The sequence below is a fragment of the Rousettus aegyptiacus genome, unplaced genomic scaffold (assembly GCF_014176215.1).
Source record: "Rousettus aegyptiacus isolate mRouAeg1 unplaced genomic scaffold, mRouAeg1.p scaffold_m13_p_16, whole genome shotgun sequence".
NCBI lineage: Eukaryota > Metazoa > Chordata > Mammalia > Chiroptera > Pteropodidae > Rousettus > Rousettus aegyptiacus.
In genome coordinates, this window is record NW_023416291.1 from 26960169 (window position 1) to 26984120 (window position 23952).

Below are 23952 nucleotides of genomic sequence, written 5' to 3' on the forward strand. Positions count from 1 at the left end.
TTCATTCTAAACTGTAGAGGTTGGTTTTTATGTTATGTTAGTTTCCACACTCTCAGAGTTTCCATCATAATATTTTTGAGGAGTTTTGATTTTTTTAGGTAATGTTAGGAAATTAAGAAGACTTTGAAAAGAGAGAATATCTTGGCATTCCGAATTAGAAATGTGGTGAAACACATGGCTCATGCTACACTGTGTTCTCCTGTACCAGCAGCTGCTCAGTCAGTGATTTTTCTTGGTCATCCTCTTTTGTGAATGATCGTGTTTTACCTCATTTGTATAGAAAGATCAGCTATTTCTAACACATCAATTGTAATAATGTATTTTTTCTTTTCATTTATAGAGTAAGCTATAAATAACTTTAATATTAAGTTGATCGCATTTAATCAAGGATATATAGTGTAAAGGTGACAGTCACATATTTGGATTTTCCGGAGTAGTCTCCATTTCATATATCCTATTCCATTCTCTCCTATGAGCCACAAAACTCCATTTATTCATGCAATAAACATTATTTGAATACTTACATTATGTCAGGCACAGCTCTAGATACTGAGGATACAACTCATTTCAGTAGGCGAGACACAATACACAACAAAAAATAGAAATCTAATAGAGTATCACATATATGTGTATAGATTGAAACAGACTGTAAGTACCATAAATTAAAAATAAAGCAGTAAGGGAATAAAGATAGCAGTGGGAATTTAAATATCAAACCATTTTTGTCAGACCATGCATCTTAACTTTTAGTTTGAAAAATTTAGTCATAAAGATGGCTGTTGGGCAATGGCTTTTGCCAGTAGGGTTGGTGAAACTCCGAAGAGAGAAGTGAACTCACTTAATAAGCCCCTGAGACCACTTTCAGAAATGACCAATTGGGGGATGACCTTAGACCTTATTTTCAACTCTGAGAACCGAAGAGGCTTAAGGCCTCATGCTGGTCTCCATGCCATTCTAATCTGGTACCACAATCTTAGAAGAATGAAAACAAGAGGACAGCAGTAGCAGTTTCAAAAGGACAGAGTGGGCAAGATAGTGGGTTTTAAGGGTGTAAAGTTTCAGTTATATATGAAGAATTGGTTCTAATGATTTGCTGTACAAATTGTGTCTGTAGTTAACAGTATCCTACATGTAAAAATTTGTTGAGCATCGAACTCATGTTAAGCGTTCTTACCACAATAAGAAATAAAATAAAAATGGAACAAGATAAGGAGTTAAATTTATACGGATGTAACAGATACCCACACATTATAGAGGTGAGAGTGCCGGGGGACTTGTACACACCCAGGATCACGAAAGTGCCTCAGGTTTCACTATTGTTTTCATTTCCTTGGTACCTAAAAGGTCTTATTAATCTTCAAGAGTCTTCTATTTAAAGGTTTTCCAAAGTGAGTGTCGGTTAAAACAATTTTGGATATGAGACATAGGTAGGGAGGGATGAGGAGAAGATGAAGTAAGTACCACCAAAATAAGGGAGAACAGAAACAGGGTAAATTATACAGATAGGCCATTATTTTCAGTATGACTCCCCTCATGGGATGTGAGCCACAGCCCTGTTTTTGCCTTGACCCTGGAACATTGGCAGGAGGAACTGACCCACATGGAATGCTCAGCGTAGTAGAGTTTTGTCATTTAATTGCAATAGGAGAGCAAAGGGATTGCTGTTCTGTTTCTTCCTTAAAACAAGAAGGAGGGATGATCTTAGATCTTAGATCCTATGAAATACTGTATTTATAACAAAGCTTAGATGATCTCTAAGCTTTGTTATAAATACAGTATTTCATAGGACTGTGGTCTCAAACAACTGTAAAGAAATTCTTGACATCTCAATGGAACAATCGAGCATTCCTGTACAGTACGTGTAAGATCATTCAGAATACCATGTGTGATTTTCCGGAGTACCTGGGTTGGGTTTTGGATTTAATTACTGAGAAAGGAATATAGCACCCTCTGTTCCCTAGAGTGAGTGTGTGATTAAAGAGGAAGAGAAAGGTTGCTGGCAGGTGAGACTCTTCCTCTGACTACCGAGAGGAACGCTAATAGGTGCCTGAGATATCTGACTTTTTTTTTTTTTTTAAGTATTTTTGTTGTTGTTTAGATTAGAGTTTAAAAAGTTGAGGAATAAAAATGTCTAAGTGTTGGGTTTAAGTTGTTTTCCAAGAGGTTATATTAAAGTTTATAAAGGTGAATAACGAAAGTGAGTTTGTCTCATGCACTCACTAATCTGATATAAATTATTTTTTTACTATATCACAGTGTATTTGAGGTCCTTATACTGAATCTTATTTACTGGAGTAGGCAACAACCAAAGTCTGGACACACTAAATAAAACCAAAAAACAAGTGTGTGTGTGTGGGGGACCCAGGAACCCAATTTCTGGATGGCGCAGACTCCCCTCATTTATTCTGTGTCAGTCTGCATACTAAATATTCATCTCTTTTCTTTCCCCATTTTTGCTTTGAAGCTCAACACAAATGTAGCTGGTGACAGGCAATTCACTAGAGTAGTTAAAATTCCTTCGGTTGTGGCACTGTGTTAAACTGTAGTGTTATTATTGTAACTGGCTAATTATGTAATGTCAACAGTTCAGTGAGGTGGAGGATCAGTGTTTGTATAAGCAGGACTTGGAACATGAGCCTTTAGACTCTGGATTCTGCTCATTTTTCTCATCTACAAGTTTTTAGTTTAACTTTTTTTTTTTTTCCCCACACTACTTTATTCTTCATGGGTAATTCCTTCCCCAAATGGGACACAGTAAATTGGAAATTAGAAAGGAAAAAAATCAGTTAAGGCTTGGGTCCCATTTTGCTGCATTTGATTCTGTTACATCTGCTGTTACGCAGATGGTCTGGCTTTGGGTGTTCAGTACAAGAACTACAAGTTTTCTTTCAATTTGGTTTGCCCTTCAATGCAACCGGTGTGGCCAAGGTTCATACAGGTTTTCTTTGCATTAAAGGTAAAGTATTTTATATATTCACACCTTCCTCTAAGAAGCTTAGTGCAGAATAGAAATCTAGAGGATTTGCGTTCACACTGTAATTTACCATCATTACTAAGGCTTCTGGCATGACTTAGTGGGTGGAACATGTCTTGGGGAAAAAAAAATACATAATTCTGACAAGATGCTTTTTGAAAAGTCCAACCAGCTGTTTCAAGTAGAACGCTGTAAAATTTATTCAAAGTCAATTTTATTTCACTTGGAAGCAAATGTAGTTCAAAGAATAAGCTAAAGTAAACAGTGAAATTTAACTCACTCAGAGTGCGTGCAGTGTTGTCTTTGTGTAGGGCTTTCAGCAGCTTTCTTTTCTGTTGTCAAGCTGTGCACCATTCTCCTGAAGTTATCCTCGTATAGCCAGAGGAGTGTGGGAGTTCCTCAAAGACAGATGTGATGGAAGACTAGGTCTGTCCCGTGTGGCCTTGGACATCAGACAGGCCAAGGGATGAGAGTGTTGGATATTGATTCACATGGTGAATTCATTTTCTTTTGCTACCGTAACGAATTACCATAAATAGTGATTTAAGCAACACGAATTTATTATCTTATAATTGTGTAGGTCAGAAGTCCAGCATGGGTCTCACTGGCCGAAAGCTATAGGCAGGGCCGCGTTCTTTCTGGATGTTATAGGAACCTGTTTCCTCGCCCTCTCCATTGTCTCGCGGCTACCCACGTTCCTCGGCTTGCGGTCTTCCTCCATCTTCACAGCCAGCAACGAAGCATCAGTGTTCACAGCCAGTTCTTCCATAGTCACATCTGCCTCCGATTCTGAGCTCAGCTGGAAATCTTTTCTGATTTTAAGGATCCTCTGACTACATTGGCCCACCTAGATAATCCAGGATAACCTGCCCATCTCACAGTTCTTTACGTCATCCTATTTGCAAAGTTGCTTTTGCCATTAAAGTAACATCTTCTCAGGTTTTAGGGTCTTGGCTTTTGCCATTAACCAGCTGTGTGATTTTGGGCATTCAATTCACCTTCCTGCCTGATGTGTGGTATTTGGACTAAATAATGCTAAGGTCCTTTCAGCCCTAACATCCTATGATTATGTACCTCAAAGCTGGGTTAGGTTCCTAGTTTCCAGTTTTTTTTTTAACTCTCAAGGATGTCATCTGTGAGAACCAAGGCCTTACACCTTTATCTATTAACTTTGTGAATATCTGTATATGTATTAACATTACACACATATGTAATGTTTTTTATTCAGATACAAAGGGAACTGTGTGAATTACATACAGAATTTCTTTTATCTTTTAACCCCTTCATAGAAACCTATTTACATATAGGTAAGCAATTTGAAAATAGAGATATTTTAAAACATTTGAATATTTAGTTTACTTAAAAAATAGTAGATTACACAGTTAACGCATAACATGTAAATACTTATATTAGACTAATCCTTTTAGTGATATGGGCATATACAGTGGATTATGAATGTTCTTTTTTGTTTATTTAATAAACTTTCATTGCATTCACTGTATGTTCATTAAAATTAGTGTGAGGATCTCTCAAAGATCCCCCCACTTAATTTTATATCTTGTCTTTGTTCCTGTCCTTGTGCTGTCCTTTGTTTAGTTGATATCTTATTTAATTAGAAGATGAAAAATGTCTCCTTTGGTACAAGTGGGTGTTGATAAAGTAAAGCTCTCTGGGATACAAGCTGAGGAAATCTTTAGGAAAAGATCTATGTTTCCTGAAAGAATTTTAAATTGGAGGTCAAAGAGATAACCAAAGCCCTAATTCTGAATATACTTGTGACTAGTAGGCAGCTGTGTGCAGGATTGACATAGGGTGGCATAATATCCCTTATTTATTTTATAATAATTGAATTACATGCAAGTTCTGTCCCTAAAGATAGTTTATTACCCTTTCAGATGTAACTAGCTAACACTGCTTTGAAGAGTTGTAAAAATCACCATTCAGTGTTCTTCGCTATGGGTTTAAAGGAGGTATTTAGATAAACAAGGAAACATGCATTATTGAAGAATAGCACTGAGAAGAGGACGGGACCTATGAGTCCCCACCCAAACTGGACATTTACTGGTCAGCATACTGACAGATAGTTAGCCAGCCTTTACTTGAATACCTGCTGTTGACCAGAGCTCGTTATTAGAAAATTTCTTCCTTACATTGGAAATGAGCTTGGTGTATTGTAACTTCCCTCTGTTTTGCGCTCTAGAATTTTAAAGAGTAAGTTTAATATTGCTCCGTTTTCCAACCCCTTAAATTTTTAAAGACTTCCTTCTGATTGTGAGTGCGAGCTATGGAATTGATCCATACCACTTCCCAGGTATATAACCTTGAGTAGATCATGCAACCTCTCTGTGCCTTGGTTTCTGCAACCATTACATGGGAATAATGTTACCTAATTGTAAACGTATTCCGTGGCACATTGAAAATGCTCAGCAACTACTGTTATTATCATCTTCATTTTCTAGGTTTTTTTTTTTTAAGGCTTTTTAGTCTCTCAGACATTTTTTTCTAACATGATTTCTACACCATTCACCCTTCTATCTTTAGAGATAATTTCACTAATATTTCTCTTAAACTGGGATTCACAGAACTGAACAAGATTTTCCAGCAGTCACTGATCAGTCAGTACGTGGAAGGACTGTTCCTTTCCCTGATTGTCACCAGATTTCCTTCGTGCAGGCTAACGTCCCTTTTAATTTTCACAGTAGCCATGTTATTTGTGGATAATACTGGACTTGTAGACAGCAAAAACCCTTGTCATTTATTCAGTCTGCTGTTAAGGCAGGTCTTCTGTAGTTTCCTGTACCTGTGCAATTGGCTTTAAATAACAAAATACACAAGTTTATGTTCATCCCAATAGCATTTGCTTTACTTGGTCCACATCAATCCTTAGAGAAAATCTTTCAAAACCATATTTGTGTCATCCAACATGTTAGTTAGCTCTCCCTTCTAGATTTGTGTCATTGGCAAATTACTCATGTCCTAAATACTCTCATTCAAATTATGGATAAAAATGTTAGGCATCCCAAAGAATAGACAGTTACAGAGTTTACAGGGGCACAAGACAATGCCCTCCATCCAGGTTACTTTGTGTTGACTCATTCATTTTACCCATGTCTTAATCAGTTTGGGCTACTATAACAAAATATGACAGACTGGGTGGCTTAAATAACAGACTTTTATTTCTCATATTTCCGAAGGCTGGGAAGTTCTAGATCAAGATTCTGGCAGATTTTGTTCTTGGTGAAGACCTGCTTCCTGGCTTGTAGATGGCCATTTTCTTGCTGTGTGCGCTCATGGATTTTTCTTGCTGCGCATACATGGAGAGAAAGGAAGAGAAAGCAAACTCTATGGTGTTAACTCTTAAAAGGGCACCAATCCCATCATGAGAGCTTCACCTTTATGATCTCATCTAAACCTAATTACCTTCCAAAGGCCCCTCCTCCAAATGCCATCTCATTGGAGATTTGGGCTTCAACATGTGAAATCTGGAGAGGACACAAGCATTCTGTTCATAATAGTCAACGTGTACAGAATGTCTACAACTTGTCTAGGTACAGACATAGGCCTATGATCCTACTTTGAACAAGACAAACTCACTGTCTTTTAGAGCTTATAGTCTAGTGTTTTTGGATGGGTGGGGAGAGACAATAAATAAGCTAACAAATGGATAACTAAAATCACTTCTGTTGGTGATAAATGCCATGAAATGAGCAAGGTTGAAAGTATAGGATAAGGAGGTTAGGTGGGTGCTGCTTGTGTGAGGCTATTTTGGTATAGTTTAAGGAAGACTTTTCTAGGGTGACATTGGAATAGAGACCTGAACAATGTGCAAGAATAACCCTGTAAAGAATTTTGCAGGCTGAGGAAAAACAGAAGAAAGGTCTGGAGGAAGAGACGAATCTGGAGGTCATGAGCAGCAGCCAGGCCAATAGTTGTAGGTTAGCAAGCTTTGGAGTTTAAAGGTGGGAAGAAGTTGGAGAGAGAGCCAGGAAGTTAAGCGGGGGCCAGATGATGGAAAGCCTTGGGGGCCATGAGGAGGAGTTTGTATTTTATTGTAAGTGGGAGGGAAAGCCATTGGAAGGTTAACAGGCAAGACAGTGTGGACAGCAGATACTAGGTATTTAAGACTGGCAATATGGAGATAGTGTTGTCATATCTTAGGCTGGTAGCAATGGAAGTTGTAAGAAATGGACTGATTTGGGATTTATTTTGAAGGTAGGGCCAGCCTAGCAGGCTACAAATTGGAAGTGGGATGTGAAAGAATGAGAACAGAGGCATCGTGGTAAAGTTCAGTCTTTGTACCCAAGCAGCGAGGTTAATGAGGAGGCCATTTACCGAGATGGGATTTTTGTGGGGACAGGTGGAAATCAAGAGGTCTATCTTAGACAAGTCAACTTGGAGATGCCTATTTGACATTCAGGAGGAGATGTGGAGCAGGCCCTTGGAGTGCAGGAGAGAAGTTATGGCTAAGATCAGGTCTGGGAGACATCAGTGTGCAGATAGACAGGTCTTACCCCTTTATATGAGAATCATTAACCAGCTTTTTAAAAGCCTATACTTCTATCCCAATCCCAGAAATATTTATTTAATTGGTTTGGGGTGGGGCCTTAGATAACTTTAAAAGGAGAAGAAAACTCCCTAGCTGATCCTAATAATGCAGCCAGGGTTAGTAACAGCTGGTATAAATAATTTTATAAGAAAGGAATACATGAGATCTCCTTGGGAGTGAATTTAGAGAGAAAAGAGAAACTGTCAGGAGATTGAGCCTTAGAGCAACTGAGGAAGAAGAAACAGAAGCTCTAGATCTATTTCTCTCTCCCTCCCTCTCTCTCTCTTTACCGGCTTCCCCCCCCCCCCCCCGCCCACACACATATAAAATGACTACAGGGAAATTAAAATGGAAGTATAATGCTATATCCTTGAAGTTAGGTTGATGGTGGTGGTGGTGGGATGCTGTTATATTTCTAAAAGACATTGTAAAAAAGAGAGAAATGGCCTTATTTTAAGCATTTTAAAATCTTGTCTCTGACTAATCAAGTTTTTGTGACTATGGTTCTAGGAATTCCTTCTTTAAAAGCAACTTGTAAATGATTAAATAACCGATAATTTGGATCATACTTTGATTTCTTAAGTTTGCATAAATATAGGTATTTTACGTGACATGTCAAGAGACTCCCACGTATTTCACAAGTTCAGTAAACTAACCCCTCTTGAACTGAGAGAAGGTATTTACACTTTTGTTTTCTCCAAAGCTAACACACTTAACTCTCCAGGCTCCATGCACAGCGTCTCAGGATCAGCAGCTCCTAACCATAAATTCTCAAGGTGAAATCACACTGATTAATCAAATCGCACAGTCTTGTTAGAAGTGAGGAGCGTGATTGTGGAGACAATTTATGTCTTTCCTATTTTTTTCTTTTTAACAATTGGACTTATTACATACATTTGCTCCTTTTTATATCCATAAAAGAAATTAGCACAGCACACTAAAAAGTCTGTATTTATTGTAAGAACTGGAGTCTGAATTACAAGGGTGCGTAATAGAAATCTTACTGGTATTCTTACATTTATGTACCAGAGTCGATTATTTAGTGCGACTGAATCTTCTAATCAGTAATAGTTAGGAGTGACTGAAAATTGGGAATAGTAGGTGTGTCTTTAGGATCTATCTAGTTTTAATTCTTTTCATTTTCTTTTAAAAGCTATCGTGTGCTCAGTAAAGGAGGCATCAGTTTCATTTAAAATGCTTTATTTCTCGTTAGATTGTGAGAACAGTTATTTTTTATATTATTCATTTTTGTGTGTCTGAATAATAAATAGGATAATCTATTAAAATTATAGTGAGTACTTTAGACTTTTACATGCTTCATTTCTTTTTTTATGCCTTTTATTTTTAAAATTATTTCTGTTCATGATAGGAAATATATAACCACAATGTTTCTATTTCTTGATTCCTTAGCCTTTGACAATATCAGCTTCAGAAATCAAGTGAGAAACTTTAGATTACTTTATCTAGGTCACACCTCCCCTTACCTAACTCCTGGTTTTTTATGTTATCAGAGTTTATAACATTCCATTCTGTAGATATAATTAAGTCTTCTTTGCTGTGTGGAAATTGATTCTAAAAATTGAAACCCCATAATGACAGCGTTTGTGGTATTGTGATTATATAAACACTATTCACTGCAGCGTGGTTGGATCCGTAAAGAAGGAAGAGTAACCAGTGTCACCAGATCACACTGCAAATGGGACGAATCCAGCTTCTAGAAGTCCAGGGGATACTCTTTAATTTTCTTTTCCATTTTCTCAGCCATCCAAATTTCTTGTATCATATATCATTTCTGGGAGTCTTCTGTGGTTTGGGGGGACTGGAATGGGGGATACCTCCTTGAATAATTTATTTTCTTTCGAAACGCACAAGGCATACATTTTCTGAGATTTTATGTGTTCAGAAATGTGGGGTTTGTTTGTTTGCTTGTTTTTGGCCACACACATGTTTAACAGTTTAGCTGGCTAAGTTTTTCTAAATCACATTGTCTTAGACATTTAAAGATAATGCTCTGTTCTCTTTTATCCAGTGTTGCTACCAAGAAATCAGATTCTAGTTCCATTATGGTAAATTCTTTTGCTCTAAATCTTTTAGAATATTTATTTTATTTTTTTATTTATTTTTATTTTTGGAGTTTTGAAGTATTACGAGATGTGTCTGAATATGATTCTATTTTTTCTCTATTAATCCTGCTTGGTACTTAATGAAGCAGTTCTCACTGAGATCTTGGGTTTCATTAGCTGATAAAGATTTTCTTCCTTTACTGTGTATCTTTCATGATTCCCACTTATTCTCTCTATTCTTCTGTCTTTATGAAGTTCACTTCAGATGGGTATTGGACCTTTGTAGAGCTATCTTTCATATTTTTTGTTGTTTTTCATCTCTATCTTTTTTTCCTTATGTTTTGGGGTGTACACTTCTTAAGGATGGTCACCACCATGGTCTTTAGCCCTGCTCTCTGTATTTTTTCAATCAACCTTTGAAATTTTTATGATTCATTTGTTTTTACTCTTCTAGAAGTCCTTGAAAATTTTCAAGTATAGTTTTGGATGTTTTTCCTATTTTCTAGAACTGCTATGGTTTATTTTATTATTATTATTTTTTTGGTTATTTTTTGTTACTTCAATATAACCTTAGGAGGGAGGCCATTCAGGCAATTAAATGCATGTGTTTAGCCCGCACCACTGCAAACTACTGACTTGAATTAACTCTCTTTCTCTGATTTTTTTTTTTTTTTTTTGGCTTAGATCAGGTAAAATAACAAAAAATACAAGCAGACACCATGTCAGTCCCCTGACCTTCTACTTGATTGGTATGTATAGGCAAATAGCATACAGGCCACTCTACTAATTTCCTAAGCAGAATTCCGTAGAGTAGAACACACAGACTTACAAATTGAACAGAGGTGCAAGATAGCTGTGGAGAAAAACTTTGTCTTCTTTCTTAGACTTGTTTAGGAGGTGGGAAGAAGAGTTTCCCAGAAGGAGGGATTGATCTGACTCATTTCAGTAAATGCTTACTATATGTATAGTACAGTACTAGACTCTTCAGGTGATCCAAGGATTCATGAGACAATCCCTGCTCTTCAAGGGATTCCAGTCTGGTAGGGTTATTAAGTACACAAACGTATATAATAAAAGGTACAATTAAGCCAATAGAGAACTATAAACAAAACCTTCTGGGATTCAAAAGAAGAATGTACATCTGTATTAGGGAATAAGGAAAAGATCAGAAAATGCGATATTTGAATTGTGTCTTGAAGGGCAGATGGACTTCTGACAAGTGGACATGAGGTCTGGGAAAGAGGACTCTTTGGGTGGAGAGACTGGCAGAGAAAGGTCCTAGAGGTGAGAGAAGAGACCATATATCAGGAACCAGAGGGAATCTAGTTTAGTTAGAATGTTGGATACTCATTGGAGAGGAGTGTGAAGTATTTGAGAAAATAGTTTGGGGTCAGACTACAGGCATCTTAAGTGCCAAAGAGCAGAGTTTGAACTGTTTGTTAGGGAGTTAGAAAAAGTCGATTAGACAGATGATCGATAAAAGCTGTATATTTTTTTTAAATAAAAGCTGTAATTTTTAAGAAGATGCACCTGGCAGATCTCTGTAGGCTGGAATAAAGAAAGTGGCAGCAGCAAAGCAGTCATCTCACAAGTCGACACGGTGCCACATGTCAGGCTGTCAGGACACAAAGATGAATGAAATCTAGTCCCTGCCTTTAAGTTGCTCACAGCCTGGTGAACATGAAAAAATAACCGCTTTGCCCAAGGAAATATTTAGTTAAATATTTTTTTTTAAAAAAAACATAAAGATGTTGGATATTATACGAGTAAATGTTTTAAAGTTGTAATTTAATCTGTTGCCATGACCATCTCAGATTATCAACTTTCTCATTATCTCAAACTTTTTATTATTATGAATACTGTTAGATGATCTGTGATCTTCTGATGTAATATATATTAAATGCTTAATAAAAGTAGTCTTAGATGCACACATGTGGACCCTTTCCTAATTTTATATTCTTTGCTATATAACCACCTACAAACATGAAAAATATATCGCTTTTATATAATGGTTATTTTTATTAAATTGTTATTTTTATATAATGGTTATTTATATAAAGATAAAAATACCAGTTATTTATATCCAACTGTTCACTTATTTAGGGAAAAATAAAACAATTGTATTTGGACTTGTCTGAACTGACTTGGTTTAATCTTTTCCCCTTAAGTTTCTCTTCTTATTTTTGGCATCCAGTATACTTAAATTGGAATAGTTTTTTTTTTTTTTTCTGAGGGAAGCTTCAATAAAACTACTTGTTTTAAAATAACAATCTATTGTTAAAATTATTGCAAATGGATATTTTTTTCTTTACAGGAGCATTTCTTGCTCAGTCATGTAGTGAAGAAATTAGAGAGTAAAGACACTTAGTGTTCTCTGGTAACTCTCATTGTAGTACTACAGAATATTTACAAGTATTTAAGCATCATTTTACAGTAGGCTTAATCAAAGGTGAAATAACTTAGTTGAAACAACTATAAGATTGTCTCTACATTCAGTTAATACTTACAATAATTTTTGAAAGCCAAAATTCCAAATCATATGCATATAGATAGGTTTTTTAGTTTGTTTGTTTTGTCTCATTTTTTATGAAAAGAATTTTGTTTTAAAGACCTTGATTCTACTCTATGGTTTTCACAGATTGATTTTATGTCCTTGTAGTAGATTTATTTCAAAATAATAGGATATTATCCTACAGAAATTATTCAATCTTCACTATGTAAACTTCACATTTAATTGACCAGCAGAACACTCTTTTGAAGAGTAGTAACAGAAATACACACATATCATGTATTACTTTTTAAATATAAGCAGAAATAATGAGAAAAAAGCTTGGTGTGACTAACTATGGCTGAACTTGCCTCTATTTTTCCTATCAAGATTGTAGCAAGTTGCGATAGACTTTGGAGTATTGAAGCTGGCTTCCTCTGATTTGATTCCTGCAGGATAATTCATATTCTCATTTTTTCCCTCCAAATACCCCCTTCCTGCTCACTGTCCCACATGCTATTCTTAATATTCCACACCTAAAACTTTCAAAAAGGAAAAAATTATCAAGGCTAAAATTACTCTTTCAAATGATCTGAATGCCAAATAAATCATAGTGTTTCTAGAGATCATAAGCAATAATCTGTTCCTTTGCTTTTGGGTGGAACTTTGCGAAACTGTCCTTTCAGTCTCCATTTAAAGAGATATCATAATCTATTGTAATATTTAACAACCTTCACCATCAGGAAACTCCTTTACCCAATTTAAAAAAATCATGCATCAATTTAGGTCTGTATTTTTGTCTTTAGTCAATATGAAGCTGGCTTACTTTCCCAGTGAAAGACCTTTTCATTGTATTCGAAGACTTACTTTAATACTACCCACAGTTTCTGCAGCTTGTCTGGCATGTTTTCTAGAGACTTTTATCATCTATATCGCTTCCCACCAAGTATACTGCAGTTTCTGTTTCTTTTGTTTATGGGATTCAGAATGTATTCTGGACATCTAGTGAAAGACTAACTGGTGCTAAGTGTAGGTCAGAGTATAGCAGAACCCCTACATTATGTACACACTTTTCTGGATATCGGTGATAGATTTCCTTTTGGAAAAGGAGACATCTTTCTAGGCACTAAATCTTTCTACTTCTAGACTTCAAATTTCTTGTTTTTCCAGTTTTGTCATAATCTTGATTGCCAGTGTAGCTTGTTTTGCATCTTTTTCTGCACGTGCACACATTGTCATATAGCTGGTAAATATGGTCATTTCTAACTTTTTTTCCTAACTGCTGCTACTGGTTTATTTTTTAAACATTTAAATACATTGAGGTAAAATTTACATATGTGAATTGCAGTTCTTAAGTGAGCAATCTTATAAGTTCGGACATATTTCTATACCTGGATAACCAACATCCCGATCAAGATGTAGACTACAGTAGTCCTCCTTATCCACAGAGAATATATGTTTCAAGACCCCCATGGGTGCCTGAAACTGTATAGTATGGAACCCTGTATTGCTATATCTTTTCCTATACATACATACCTGTGATAGTTTTATTTGTAAATTAGGCACGGTAAGAGATTAACAATAGTCATAGAACAGTTATAATAATATACTGTAATAAAAGTTATGTGAATGTGGTTTCTCAAAATACCTTATTGTACTGTACTCACCCTTCTTGTGTTGGCGTGAGATGATACAGTGCCTCTGAGATGAAGTGAGGTGAATGATGTAGGTAGGCATCGTGACAGAGCATTAGACTACTACTGTAAGGGCAACTTCAACACAAGCACTGCGATACCATCACAGTTGATCCGACAACCGAGATGGCTGCTGGGTGAGTAACAGGCAAGGAACATCCACAGTGCACATACTCTGGACCAAAGGGTGATTCATGTTCTGGGAGCGGGTGGGACTCCTGAGATTTCATCATGCTGCTGAAAACAGCATGCAATTTAAAGCTTATGTATTTTTTTATTTCTGGAATTTTCCATTTGATATTTCCATGCTGCAGTTGACCATGGGTAATAAAAGCTTCAGAAAGTGAAACCATGGGTAAGGGAGGCCTACTGTAAAATCTCAGAAATTTTCCTCATGCCCCTTCCATTCATTCCACACCCTCTACAGAAAACTACTGTTTCGATTTCTATTATAGTAGGTTGGTTTTAACTATTCTTGAATTTATATAAATGTAATCATATAGTATTCTGATTTTTTTTTCACTCATGTGTATCAGTAATTTATTCTCTCTCTTTTTTTTAATAACTAAGGATTCAGTGTTTATCTGTTCTGTTGATGGTCATTTGGGTTTTCAGTTTTTGGTATCATGAATAGTGTTACAATGAGCATTACTGTACATATCGTGTGGGCATATGTTTATTTCTTTGGTTATTAACTAGAATTGGAGTTGTTGAGTCATAAAGTAGGTATATGTGTAACTTTATAAGAAACTAACAGTTTTCCAAAGTGATTGTACCATTTGAGACTCCTGTTAGCAAAGTATGAGTTCTGTTTGCTCTATATCTTTGGACATTTTCTGCTCTCAATCTTTTTAATTTTAATCATCATAATGGATATAAAGTAACATTTCATTGTGGTTTTATTTTGCATTTCAGTGATGACTAATGATGTTGAGTACCTTTTCATAGCTATGTATGTATCTTCTTTTTTGAAATATGTCTTCAAATGCTTTGCCTGTTTTTGAGTTCAGTTTATTGTTGATTTGTAGTTCTTTGTATTTCTGGATGCAAGTCCTTCGTCAGTTATATATAATGCCAATATTTCCCCCCATGTGTGGCTTGAATTTCTATTTTCTTAATTGTGTCTTTTGATGGACAGAATTTTTCTTTTCTTTTTTTTTTTTAATTCTTCCCCCAACTTCCACCCCTGACCTACAGATGTTGCCGTCTCCCCTTAATAACTGGATCTCTGAAGGCGGGGTGTCTCCTCCCACGCTCTCACAGCACATACCGGGGGCCTAGCACACCTGGGGCCTGGTGCACCTGGGGTATGGGCTGTGGCTTCACTGGGGCTCAAACCCAGGACTTTCTGCGTGTAAAGCAGATGTGCTAACCCTACTCTATGGAACAACCCTATATTTTTTCAATTGTGATGAAGTCTAATTTATATATGTTTATGATTAATTAGGCTTTTGTGTGTGTGTATGTTCTTGTCTCATCGCTAAGGTATTCTGTGTTTTCACCTAGAAAGAAAACTTATAATTTCAGCTTTTACTTTTGATTCTGGGATTTACTTCAAATTAATTTTTGTATATGATGTGTGAGATAGGAGTCAAGACTCATCCCCCCCCCCCCGCCCACACACACACACACTGCCCACCCCCACAGGCTTCTAATCGTTCCAGAACCAGCTGTTGAAAAGGCTTTATTTTTCCCAGTTGAATTGCCTGAGCACTTTTATCTAAATATTCATATAGGTATGGGTCTGTTCTGATGTTTTGATTCTGAAATTATAAACCATCTTTTACATTTAGTGTCATGTTGAAATTATATGAGCGTATTCTCTTCAGGATATTAATAAAAACACTGGATAAAAAAAATAACACTAGGCAATTGAATTAGATCGAGGCCTTACTTAACCTTCCTATTTAATATTAAAACCTGCTCCCACCCCCCCCCACCCCCCCCACCCCCGTATTTCTGGCTCTCTCTACCTTCCTGGGTTCCAGTGAGGATTAGACCAGGGCCATGCAGAGTTCCTCAGATGGTCATTCCTCTAGGTGGAGGCTTAGACAGGGGCAAAGGAAGGGCAGGTGCCTTGCCAGGAATCAAGCTGTTTTGCAAATAGATAGAAACTTGACCTTTTACCAGGAAATATCCTTCATTCTGCCTTAAGTCTTCAAGATGGAAGCTCAAGTTACCGCAAGGAATTTTCCCAGTAAATTTTTCCTGCTCTTTGCAAAATACTATTGTAATTATTAAACATGTGATAAAGCAGAAAACTAATTTTCAGGGCAATGAGTGACATGAATTTCCTGCATTTTATTTTGGTGACTGCATTCTCAATAGCTATCTTCCCTTAGAGAAATATAGTGATTTGTTTTTCTTCAATGATTTGTCTGTCCATTGAATACTCACTTTTTAAGGCCATCCAAGAATAAAAGCTATATGTCATCATCATGACTATTTTCTCATAATTCCCAAATGAGTCTGTAAGGAAATTATTTGTTTGCTGTGGCTTGCTGTTTAATTTGTTTCACATTTCTCAAATGCCAACAATTTGCTTACTTCAAAGCACTCGACTGCCCATTGCCAGAATGTATTGTGTTTCTGAAACACATTGAAGTGGACACAGTTAGCAGTACTAGCTCTCATTTCCCAGGTATTTCTATGTGACACCTTTGTGTGACACAGGTTTCCTAGCAACCTGAGGGAATGGGGAATGACATTCCTCCTTCAATATTCCTGCCCGTCTCATTAGTCAGGATCAAGTGCCCAACCAGTACTGTGTACTGTAGGAGACACGAAGAGTACCAGAGACACATAAATATGTTAGTGCATATATTGTGCAATGTATATTCAAAGCTGGTGAGCCTGACTATTCATAGAATTGTCTTTTAAGTTGCTTTTTCATTGATATGCTATTTTTTCACTTGGCCATCCATTTCTTGGCACTCAGCCTAGTAGAGATAACATTCTGTTTTGTTTTGTTTTTTCATTCATCTAGCTAGAATTTATGTACATACACTGAGGTGTAGGTGCTTAGGACTTAAAGATGGATAACATATAGTCCCAGATCTCCCAGAAGTTACAGCCTAATGGAGGGAAACAGGCTGTAAACTGAGTGAGAGGAGGGCCATGACAGTAAGCATGCGCTGCTCTGGGTGTGTGGCGGAGCAACATCTTCTGCAGGCTCGGGTGGGGAAGATCGGGAGAATCTTCCCCAAGGAGGCAGTGCTGTGTGGGGTCCCAAAGAATAAGCGGCCATTACATCTGCAAAAGAGTCTCTCCTATTGACCTACACCACAATCATCTTATTTACATCTGATTCCACACAACAGAGTCAGTCATCCTGGAAAGACATAAAAATGTAAGTGAATGAAATGTCATATAATTATCAGCTGCAGCTGTATTATGATACTTAAACAAGTGCCAGGGATACTTGAGTTAGGAAGATGGACAGAAAGGTGGGCTGTTCTAAATAAATTAGGAGTGTCTTAGTCTGTTTGGGCTGCCATAATAAAATACCACAGAGTGGGTGGCTTTTAAACAACAGAAGTTATTTCTCACAGCTCTGGAGGCTAGAAGTCCAATTCTGGGGAAGGCCCTCTTCCTGGTTCACACTGGCACCTTCTCAGTATCCTCACAGGGCAGAAGGGTCTAGGGAGCGCTGTGGGGTGTTGTGTCTAACAGCTCTAATCCCATTCACGATGGCTCCACCCTTATGTCCCAAGCACTTCCCAAAAGCTTCACCTTCTAACACCATCACCTTTGGGGGTTAGGATTCCAACATGAATTTGTGGGGGATGCAAACATTCAGGCAATAGCAAGGAGGAAGGGCGTGTGTGAGGCTGGAGGTGCTGACAGCAGCCTAGTTTGCTTGCTGAGAGTGGAAAATCTGAAGTGGAATGGTCAATCCAAATGGAAGGCCATAAAACTCAAAGTTCAGAGCATTAATTTGATTGAAGAAGACATAAGGAATTGGCTCCAGATTGTGAAGACATGGGTGATGTGCATAGGAATTATTCTTGATACTATGGTTATATTCTTCTGGTCCTCTCCTACCTCTAGTTCTTAGATTGTTTTATCCCCTAAACATGAGTATTTTCTAAACAATGCCCCTTAGTCCACTTCTCTCCCCCACAACATTGGCTTCCAAGCTGTGCTCCCGGGTCCCCCTCAGGCTCTACTGGACCAGTGGGAGAGGGGAACCAAGGCGATGGCCCTGACTCCACCCCACGTACATACGTTTATCTGTTCTCTGTATTGTGGGTCCTAGAAAACAGTTTAACAAGAGTTTATAAGATCGTTGTTTTCTTAAGTTAAAAAAACTGCTTCTCGTTTTCTCTCTGGATGTTTGAACTTAGTCTTTTGACCTCAACTAAGTTCATTATGTATTTACATTTGGTTAAGTATTTGATTAAGTATTGATTAAGTAAATGGTTATGTGTTGTCATTTGATTGAGTGAGAGTACAGTCCAGGAAATTTGATTAGAAAGTTAATACTTCAAAAAAAAGAAAAGAAAGTTGCTTCTTTATCTCCTCTCCTTCACTCCTAGGTGTTTTTTTTTTTTTTCTCCTCCCACCCCTTCCCTAAATCAGCGGTCCCCAACCTTTTTGGCACCAGGGACCTGCGCTTCTGTGAGAATCTAATGCCTGATGATCTGAGATTTAGCTGGGCGGTGACGAGCAGCTGCAAATACAGAGGAAGCTTCTCTTGTTCTCCCGCCACTTACCTCCCGCTGTGCAGCCTGGTTCTCAACAGGCCAAGGACGGGTGCTGGCCCGCGGCCTGGGGTTTGGGGACCCCTGCCCTGAACCATTCATACCACTAAAACAACAAGGCTGAACCCCGTAACTGACTGACTGCCATTTGATCGCAAGGTGGGATAGAAGCTCCGTAGTAGCCGGTGGATTGTATTGCAGGAGCTCAGTGTGAGTAGTGGACGGAGAGTGAATGGATTTGAGCAGGAACTGAGCCTCCAGAGGGGAGTGGATAGTGTGTGGAGTGTGAGCAGGAGCCGAGTGCAGTAGGGCCCGAGGGCAGTGCAAAGCCTGGCCTTGGGCAGCCTGCTACCTGGAAGCAGGGTGGACCTGGAACCAGACAGCATGGAGGAGGAAGGCTGGCAGGCTGGAAAGAGACCACTTAAAGAGAGCTCTGAAGAAAACGAATATGCAAGAAAAGGGACAGTGGGACAGTAGACTGAGGACAAAAAGAATAAATGTGAATGAAGAAAACATGTTTCGTTTATTCACAACTGTATCCTCAAAGTGCTGGCAGATGCGCTTAAAGTTCGTCTGTTTAGATAATTTTATGTGGCAAATTTGGGGTGGGTGTGAGGTGGAAGGTTAAAAAAGTAATCATGAGATAAAAAATATTCCAGCACAGTACTCTCCACAAATAAATATTAAAGGAAAGAACAAATAAAAGGATGAACTATTGCAGGATGATGTGATTCTCAGTCCCTTCTGATATTGCTTTGATAAAATAACTTGTAATATTCATCTTAAGTGTTTGTTATATTGTAGTTGAAATATTTCAAGTGATGGTCAAATAATATTTGATAATCCAATCCAACCTAGACTACTTGAGAACAATACTTAAGACTTATTAGCTATTAAAGAATCAGTATTTTTATGAAATACTATTATTATATCCTATAGGTATTTCACTTTGTAGGGAAAAGCCAGCATGTATGTTGTTATACAACAGACATTTATAAAATCCCTTCACCCATGTTGCTATTTATTACTTTGTACAGTACTTCTTATTACTGTGATGTTTTTGTGCCTCAATTCCTTCCGGATAGTTTTTTGAAAGTCAAATTGGAATCAGCCAGAGTTTGTGTCAATTTAGATATAACTACATTACTAAATTATACACATTTTATTACTGTTCCCATGACAAGAGTATCTTCTAGATAGTCTTTTTAGTAGGTCATTGAATCTTTTTTACTTTATGGAGCAATAAGAAATGCATGAAGGAATTTGAATTTCAGAAGGCTGTCTTGCATGTATATCTGAGCATTGGCATTTAGAGTCTATAAAATAAATTGGCAGTGAATGTTTTATTTACCTGTTAGAATCTCAGCTAGATCGTCAAGTAATACTTTGCCAGATATACTGAAATATACTTGATGGCACAGAAATGAAGTGTAAAGCATTTAATCAAAAATATTTGTGTGTAGGTCTCAAGGATTTTAATGTCATGAAATATCTATATGTGTAGCGTAGACACAAATTATTTGAAAAGTAAAACTGGCTCACTGTCAAATGTATTCTTTTTTATATGAGCAAAATAGTCACTGTTTATTGAAATATATTTTAGATTAAGAATCGTTATAATACTTCACCTGTCTAAATTGCCAAGCTTTTTGATAAAGCAGCAGCATGAATGACAGCTGCAAACCCAAGGTTAGACTACAGAGTTGCTGTCTCTCTGGCTTTCTCTCTTTTAAGCCTCCCTTTCATGTGTAGCCAAGTGAAATGTAAGCTCTGCAGATCCTCGAGGGTCTTGGCCTGTCGGGAGGATACGAAGAAAGGCAGCAGTTTGGAAAGCCTACAGAAGGCAGGGAGGGCAGAAGGCCTAGGTGATGACATGGCTCTCAGACCTTTTTAAGGAGATGAATGAGAAGGCAGTGCCTCCGTGAGCTCTGGATGTATTTTACCCGTAAGAGTCGTCCTAGACTATCAAACCAGTATTTTGGCTTTAGCCTTCAGATGTTGCAAAAGAAAAGCACATTCTTTTATTGTTCTTCCAAGTCGTTAACCATTTATCCTTAATCATCTGCAGCCTGTGTGGGAATAAGTCTTTTAAAGTTCACTGAACTTTGCTTGATTTGAAATCAGAGTAGAATTTATTTCATTTAATGTGGGAAGCTTTCTTTTCAGAAACTTGACACAAACTGGCTTCTTAGCTTCTTAGAATTGAATCAAAAATGAATACCATAGAAAAACACAGCCAGATGTCTGCTCATGGGTTAGATTGCCATAAGCTTTATTATTCTTTCATTGTGGTTATTGATTATTGAAATAACCTTAGCAGTCAAGATTTAGCAAGTCAGTGTGAATTAATGAATTTTAGGTTACAATTACAGGGATGCAACTTGGCTAACCATATGTCTATATATCACTGTTATCATAAGTTTTATCCTTGGCACTCATTGTGTTAAGAATGACGATTTTAGGAACACTTAATAGATTTGCTTTGGTGGAAAAGTTAATAAGTCTATTAGGCTGCTGGTATGTAGAAGTGATCTGTGAAGAAATAAATTCCTTCACTTTCCACATCGGCATATCACAAAAGAACCATACTGTGGGTTGTTTGGAATTTTACAGATCTCCTGAAGATGAAGTTCAGAATGGTTTCTAAGAGTACTAAATCAGTATCTCGGTGCATGGATTTGGCTGCCATGAATTTGTACAGAGTGGGCCAAATGGAGCTAATTGAAGTGGAGAAAAAAATCAAGAGAACAGGCCATAATGGTGAATAGAGTTATTTGTCACCAAGTTTGTAATAGGATTTTCAATTAATTCATGCAGGCATCCAATGCCTTACATTAGCTCTGTCAAGATGAACTACAGCCACATCTAAAATGCCATCCCCTATTAAACGGTGCATGTCAGTGAATTTGTAATTCCTTCTGTTCAACCAGAAGATGAATGGATTCCACTCAGAAAACAAATGTGTGCTTCAGAAGTGCACATTTCAAAATCCCGAGCGCTTCCTAGGAGGAACATTCTTTGCATTGTTATACAGTGAACGTGTATTAAAATGTAATTGCAATGTGAATTTGTCCAAAAAGGAAAGCATCCAGCTGCATAGAGACAAATCCATTTTCAGGTGCCGTGTTTCACTGGTGAACAGACTTTTCATTCTGGGCGTTGACGGTGATGATGATAGTTCATGCATGTAGCACTTACTGTGCCTGCTGGGCTTTAGTAGTGGTTTTCGTACATTAATTCACTAAACCCTCACAACAACCTAGATGAAGAAATTGAGGCACAGAGAGGTTAACCTGCCCCCAAATCACACAGCTAGTTAAGTGGCTGAGCTGGGATTCAAACCCAGGCATTCGGTTTTGGTGTCTGTTCCTAACTGTCACCACATATACTGCCTGATCACGGTCCCGTCAGCTCTGTTCCAGTACTTGTTAGTTCTCTGTCTCTGACTTGGTCACTCTTGCTCTCTCATAGTAATGTTTATTGATGTGTTTACCTACTGTTACTTCCTCAGACCATCTTGAGAAATATTGTTAAACAGCAATGACCAGACTTTAAGAAATACATAATAAAGAACAGAATGTAGTAAGACATCTCTAGGAGGGTAGACAGAGATAAGAATCCTTCCACAAAGTTGGACACTTAATGGAATATGACCAAAGTTCACAGGATTGTGAAGCTCCGGAGTTCCTGATGGGCATTTCCCTCTGGGGAAACCAAAGGGCACAACAGGGTTGTTTACCACATTAGGTCAGGGCTGGATGCGGAAGTCATACCATTAGATGCAGGATCTTCGACAGGGTCCAGAAGGGCACATCAGGATCCCAAGACTTCTAGAAGGTGCAACTCCCTTCTTCCCTGCACATTGGCCCCTAAAGCAGCTCGGATTAACCAAATACAACATCACAAGACGAACGACTGCCAGTAGCATTTCGAGAGCCAAGAATTGGCTATTCTTCTTAAGCCAAACAAAAATATTTAACAAAAAAGTTTGGCTTATGAATAGGTCAGACTCTAAATCTCTGAGAAACCAAACTAACTTTTTAAAACTATATTGTGAAGTTTTATTGCCATCAAGAATATAAAAACTTCAACCCACTCTTTTGGGGGAGAAGGGCTAAGGAGAAGGCAGTAATATAAGCAATGCTTCCTATTGCTCTACTTCATTAGAAAGATTAAACTTAAAAAAATATTTTCAACTAGTTTAGGCCTGTGCTTTGCACAAAGCTGTCTGCCTGCCTGCCCACTTCCTGTCTATTTTCCACACTGCTGCCAGACTCCTTGGCCTGGCACATAGTTCTTACCATGGCCGTCTGTGCTTGAAACCTGTGAGTAGCTAGCTGATCATTGCCTGAAGGGCACGGCTATCGAGACACTTTAACATGTTGTTCAAGACTCTCTATGACCTAGCCTCTGCCTACTGCTCCTGTACTTTAAATTCCGTGATTCCCGTCCAGGAACATTGCAGTCTTCGCAAAACCCTCGCTCCTCTGCGCCACATGCTCCATGTCTTTGCTGGCGCTAGCGCTCTGCCTGCAACGCTTTCACTTTTCTCTTCCATTTTTCCACTTCAGCTTTACCGGGCTGTCTCCTCTGTATCCTTTAAAACTTGACTCGTGTATTACTTTCCCCACGAAGTATCTCATTTTTCCACTTACTAAACTCCAGAGATCTGTGTTTTCTGCTCCTCTATCAGATCTCTATCATTGCTATATTATAAATATTTTGAATATCTTATTTTTTAAGGATAAGAACTGAGTCCTGTTCCTCTTTAAATCCTCAGCATTATCACATTGCCTGGTTAAAAAGGAAAGTTTAATAGTTGTTTTCTGGAAGAATGAATATATGAATAAGTACATGAAAAGCAGGAGCCCAGTAATCTCATTCAGGGACTTACTATAGATATATTTGATTTGCCATTTATTCTTTGAATCAGTGATAGACAGCAATGTCCCAGGGAGACCAGAGATCTTTTTAAAGTGACAACTAATGATCAAAAATAGGTACCTTAAATGCCATAAGGAAATATCCTATTTAATCCATTTGATGGTAGATTGCCTTGGGGCTACACACGCATTTTTAAACCTGTCATTTAAAATCATAATGCAATGCAGTAGCATTCAAAACCTCATCTATTAGCATATCAGCCTAACAGTACTCTCTAACCAAGAAAGGGCAAAGTTGAATGATCTTATACAGATTGTAAAAGACTGTATTTCTATACACTTAAAGTTTTTAATCTCTGAGAGGGCGGCAACTGTGACTGTCTCACTGTTGTTTTCCAGAACCTGGCACATAGTAGACTCACAATAAATACTTGAGTTCATGAAAGAATAGGGTCTACTGCTCACATTAGAAGCAGTTGGGAGATTTTTGCCCAAAAGCAAAACTCTGGTTCTTATCAATCAAGCTTAAGAGCAGTCACTAAATTAATACATTGTTCTTCTGTTTAAGTTTTTCTTCTCAATGCTTATCATTTATCCTGCT

General features: G+C 37.7%; 1 protein-coding gene across 1 annotated transcript in view; it reads left to right on the forward strand.

Annotated features, from left to right (window-relative positions):
• SH3RF1 (SH3 domain containing ring finger 1) overlaps positions 1-23952 on the forward strand; it is a 141259-nt gene that overhangs the window by 64125 nt on the left and 53182 nt on the right. The gene's annotated exons all lie outside the window — the stretch shown is intronic.